Raw genomic sequence first — 5873 nt, 5'->3', positions numbered from 1 at the left:
TGTTTTTTTTTTTTTTTTGTGCTTCTAACACTTGCTTTTATTTCCATCAAAGTCAAGATAATTCATTACTTGCCACACATTTTGCTTAAGCCTTTTAGAAAAGTAATCCAATAACAAGTCATATTGGCAAAAAAGGAGGGTCATGAACCCATTTTCTTTTACTGCAGACGACGGTTCTTTCTTTTAGTCTCCCAATGCTGACTAACCACAAAAAGTCCTATTGGTATTTACAGAAGTTACCCTCGAGCTAATCTGAAATAAAAGAAAGAACAAACTCAAAAATTAATTATCCTTTAAGATTTTTAGACTGACCTCAGGAAAGTCTATGCAATAATCAAAATATTAAAAGTCCTTGTTGGAGCCAAAAACCCTTCCCTCCGAGAACGACTGCCAAACAACACTGTGGCCCAATTTCGATTTTTTTTTCCTTTTCAGGCAGTGACTGCAACTCTATTGATTAGCCATCAAACATTGAGCTAGCAAGGATAATCAGCAAGCCCTGAAGGCCAAGGGACTTAGACTGAAAAGTTGGTCAGCTGTAATGTGAAAACAATGCCTTATCTAGCAAATGTCCTACATTGTCAACAAAAACCTACAAAACATGTGAATGGTTTCTACTRAAGTGTGTATTAAATATATGAAAGATAAGACTATTTTTATACTCTTTTGGCTCTAGTTAAGTTTAAAAAAAAGAAGAAAAGAAAACTAAGTCTTGTCTATAGCGGTAGAATAGCGCATTTAATGTTAAATGGCATTAGAGCAGAGATGTTGAGCAAACCGCAAATTTTAATACAAGCAAGTGTGTGTGCAGTGGTGGGCAGCACTAATCTAAATAAGGACTAACTCAAATAGTTAGGTGCCCTAATTCTAAAGCACTGAAAAAAAATCAGCGAAAGCTAATTCTAAAGCATTAATGTGTTCTTAAATGTAGTTTCGTTGTGCTCTGTACAACGACAATAAAGGCATCATCATCATCACCATAATATAATGCAGTTGACACATGAAACATTCTTCAGAGTCAACAAGAGACAATGGGCCTCATGCAAGAACCGTTCGTACGAACAGATTTGTTCTTAAGTTGTGCGTACGAGTRATTTAGGAGAATTTGTGGCATTCACCAATGTTTTCGTATTCTAAGATTTTTTTCAGATATGAACAAAATTCACGAGTGGTCCAGACCCGTCGTATATTTTACGAGCAGTCAGTCTGCTGTTATCCAGATGGATTTTCCTCCCTAATAACTTTATATTTTGTTAGTTTGAAGATATTTTAAGTTGAAATTAAATTACACTCCATTATTCTGTTGACAATAGTCTATTCTGCTTGAATTAGAGTTATAATTTTAAATGTAATAATTTAGACTAACATTATAAATTGTCCGTCTGTTTTCTGCCCCTTATCCGGGATCGGGTGCGGGGCCAGCAGGAGAGAGACCCCGCTCTCCCCAGCGACACCTTCCAGCTCGTCCTGGGGGACTCCGAGACGTTCCCAGGCCAGAGGGGATACATAATCCCTCCAGTGAGTCCTGGGTTTTCTCCAAAGTGCCAGACATATTTTCGGTGTTGCAGTGCACAACGGTGTGGCCTCTGAATAAATGAAAATGATTTAACACAGTTGTTTATACTTTTAGCAGCTCTTTTTATTCCACAGCTGACCTGCTAAAAATGACAGATGTTATTTTCTGGATCTCTGACAGACGGACTTCAATCTCTGAACTCGTAGAGTTCTTCTTTTTAGTTTTCGCTGTCATTTTCATGAATGGACACTTCCTTGTAGCTGAGGTAGGAAACACAGCCTTATATGGCGTTTTTGGGGTGGTAATTAAGCTAATCTCCTCTCGCGTGCACGAGCAGCTGGATACGAACAGGTGGAATTTACACAGCTCATTTACACACTTTTCCTGAAGATAGAAGAGTTTGTTGAATCTGACGTGACATGTTCGTACGAACCCTTCATACGAACAAAAGTAAGAGAAATTTAGGATAAGAATACGAACATGTTCTTGCATGAGGCCCAATATTTACTGTGTGCTGAATGTTGTCACAAACAGGAGACACCCGCAGGCCACATTTGGCCCGCGGGCCTTAAGTTTGACACGTGACCTGTAGATAAGTGACACGCACATGAACAAAATGTGTGACAGCTTTTCTCCCTCAACTGTGAACAATAATGTTGATCAATAACATTTAAAGACCTCAGTTAGTGCTTTTAAATTTAGCAAGTGCTAATCCACTAATGTTCTCTTTTAAAAATAGCTAATGCCCTAAAGCAGTGTTTCCCAAAGTTGGGGTCGGGACCCAAAGTGGGGTCCCGAAACATCAAGGTGGGGTCCTGAAAAGATTTTCTGAATTAATTACATTTTTGCTGTAGTTGTTACACAGAGTGAGGTTAGTATATTTAAAATGGATAAATGTAGTATAAAAATATTGTTACTATGCCCATGTTTAGTTGACCTGATACAAATGTTTATCATCCAAAAATATTTGGGGGCTCAGGTCTCTGCTACTGTTTTGTACTATTTTGTGGGTCAAAAGCTGAAAGGTTTGGGAACCACTGCACTTTGGTTCCCAAAGTTGGTCTTGAGACCCAATTATGGGTCATGATGCACCTTGGATAATCTCCATAAATCAATTTAAAGGGTAATAAAATAATTGCTGATGTAATATTTTCCCTATAATAATTACAAAAACACAAAAAAGTATAAATAAGTATTTATATTTGTGTATAAGCTGTTTAGATTGTCAAAAAGCCTGTGTTTTTAGGGTTATTAACAAAGTTCATGTACTCAGACCAGTAATATTTGGGGTCACAAGTTTTGCCATGGATATTTTGTGGGTCAGAAGACAAAAAAGTTTGGGAACCACTGTCCTAAAGCACTAATCAATAAATTAGTTCCCCTGTTAGTGCTTTAGTGGAACTGTGTGTTTTCCTACTAACTTTTGATAGGTGTGTCTACTGTTCCAAAAATACTAGAGCAGAGATTTACTTTTTAACCTATCCAGTATGGGTGTGGCATCTCCAAAAGTTAGTTTAAAAAAAATCTCAACAAATGAAACCAAAACTAACTGATAAGACAGGTTTGTTTTCCGTATAATCCACCTCTCATCGACGTGTTTTTAATTTGAATATTATAAAACATTTAAATAAACTACTAAAACAATTTACATAAGTTCCAACATTGTAGTTAATGCATTATGGGAATGTTGGACTTAAATACACAAGACATAAGTTTAACTAAGTTTAATTACTGGTTAATGTGAGGCAATGAAAACACCTGGCTTGTGCTAACGGTGCTAACTATTACGTCAAGAAGTAGCTCACCTGTTGTCGCTAGCTTCTTTAATTTTCTTTTCTGGTTTTAGAAGGAACGATTGAGAAAACATGAAAATCAGTGTCTATGCCAGTCATAATAGAAACGTCAATAATACACCAAGTACTTCCTCATTTCAGCCAATTTAGCCTGACCTGTTACCTGCTACAGGACGTCCCTCCCTGTCCTGCTAACGTTAGCCGACTGACAAACAAACATTTAGCTCAATTATAGTCCGCGTTGAAGTTGAATAAAAACTTCCGTCTGTCGAGTTAAAACTCTTTTAAAACACACTGTCTGTATAATTAAGTCTTAAATAACCCCTGTCAAAGAAATACCGAGGAAACGCTGTGAACTCGCCAACAACAACCAGCTAGATAATACTGGAGTTTAAAAGTTCAAAATGGAGGAAGTAAGAACGGAATCCTGGCTTTGGCTGGAAAAGTTTTCCTTACCTCACACAACAGGCTTTGCGTTAGAGTTTCACTGCCGACACCGAGTTGTTCCCAGTCGAAATAAATWTCTTCAAATGTCACCGCAAGTCGTTCAAAAGAAGTATATTCAGCACTTTTCCCCAGTGACTGAAGAGTTTCGGTTAAGCCCGTTCCGACGAGGCAGACTATTGCCCAACAATGGATGAGGCAGCGGAGGGGGGGGGCTGGGGCGGTGACCGAGTTCCTGAACTTCCTGGCGGCGGAGGGCTGGGCCAYACGGGCGACCACAGGCTGCAGCAAGCCCGTCAAACACGGAGGTGTTCAGGGCGTGGCCGTCACTCCGAGTCTCCATATATGGATTAATTACTGCTTAGGAAAGGAAAACAAAAATCATTCCGCCAAGCAGAGCGAATAAGGGACTTTTTTTGATCTAGACACAGAAAACTAGTTGACAGGACTGCTGAGAAAGTGAAACAGCCCGGAGGAATTTTAAGTATTTGTGTGACAGATAACAGATTTCAATGGAACTGTTTCAGCTTTTTTTTGTCAACCCTTCCCTGTAGACCTGAAGTGTAACTTTTCCCGTCTTTACACAGCCTGAACGTGTTTATTTCTGAGGAAACTTAGGTAATCTCTCTGTTTATGGTCTACAAGTAATTTAAACTAGGGGAGAATACAAAGGAAGGTTATTAAACTCATTCAGATTTAGGGGATTTTCCTCATGACTAAAGCTTAATCTTTTATTCTGTTTTTTTTTTGTACTAAAATAGATAAAAAAAAACACAGCCTTGGTTATATTGACATGAATATGATGAATAAACACTGACTTGTGTTACTAATCTTATTTTGAACCAAATAACTGCACATTGCAAATAAATCTTTGCAATGTGACATAAACATTTATAAGAAGAAACTAGCATTTCTCAAAAGATTCTTCAGTCACCCTACAAACCAAAGTTTCAAAGATTAGCCCTCAGATTATGTGGTGGGCATGACTCTCGGCTACTACCACACCAAACCTTAGCCCAGTATCTCTAAAACWGACTGAGCTGTAGTCATTTTTGTGTTTGTTAAGGTTCATTAGCTATGGTGGCCATCTTATATTGGGTTGAGTCTAAAAGTTAATAAATTATAGTTGTACATCCAATGATTATTTTCTGAAAATTTTAATCAAATCTGTCCAATGGTTCACACGATATTTTGCTAACAGACAGACATGATGGACTCCAGTCAATGTCATTGTTTAAAAAAGAGACTTCACATGATCTTGTATTATCATAGTGTGTGTTGGAGGAGCTAATTTTAGCACATTCTCTGAAAAACTGAGTTATGCTCATTTTTGTGTTTCCTAATATCCCTTGGCTGGCGTGGCCATCTTAAAGTGGATTTACTCCAAAAATTAATCACTAAAAAATGTATATTTAGTAATTATTTACAGATTGTTTCATTAAAATCCATCCAGTGGTTCATAAAATATTTTGCTACCAGACAGACAARTACATAATCACCCACCTTTCATAACATCATTCATTCATTCATTAGTTTGAGAAGGGTCTTTGTCAACAGAAACTGTTTCTCTGTCACAGTTAACCTTGCTCAGTGTCAGAGGAATAATTATGCAATCATTCTTTTGATTCATTTGAATGTTTCCAGGTTTTTCACTCTGTCAGGRTGTTTGTGAATTCCATCATCAACCTCCTGAGACAAATTGTGAAGCAGCCTCAGGTGAACATAAATAAGATTGCCGCCACAGATTATTAGATTATTCAAAAATCCTAATATCTCCGTGCTTCTATTTCAGATTAGTATTTTAACTTGTGAAATTACAAACCTTTTTGTAAATGTTTAAAAAAGTTCAGGTTTTAATAATCCACGTAACTTTTGATCTGCCWTCAGTTGGACTCCCAGAGGTTTGACTGACAATTTGATAAACATATTCAAGAGTCAACTATTTTGGTTTGGGCGTAATCAAGTGTGACAGACATAAATAGATTATCTAAAGAGGCTGGAGGCCAACCTTTCAACCTCACTTTCCTGTCTAGCAGAAATACAGCTCATGCGCACGCACACACACACACACACACACACACACACACACACACACACACACACACACACACACACACACA

At 37.7% G+C, this 5873-nt stretch overlaps 1 protein-coding gene across 1 annotated transcript in view; it reads right to left on the bottom strand.

The window, feature by feature from the left end:
- ctnna1 (catenin (cadherin-associated protein), alpha 1) overlaps positions 1-3996 on the bottom strand; it is an 83376-nt gene extending 79380 nt beyond the window's left edge. The window contains exon 1 of the mRNA XM_014006146.1: positions 3766-3996. The gene's annotated coding sequence lies outside the window, so the exon portion shown is untranslated. The remainder of the gene's footprint in view (positions 1-3765) is intronic.
- Positions 3997-5873: the final 1877 nt, after the last annotated feature.

Source organism: Austrofundulus limnaeus, unplaced genomic scaffold (assembly GCF_001266775.1).
Source record: "Austrofundulus limnaeus strain Quisiro unplaced genomic scaffold, Austrofundulus_limnaeus-1.0 Scaffold34, whole genome shotgun sequence".
Taxonomy (NCBI): Eukaryota; Metazoa; Chordata; class Actinopteri; order Cyprinodontiformes; family Rivulidae; genus Austrofundulus; species Austrofundulus limnaeus.
This window is presented reverse-complemented; position numbering and strand designations above follow the sequence as displayed.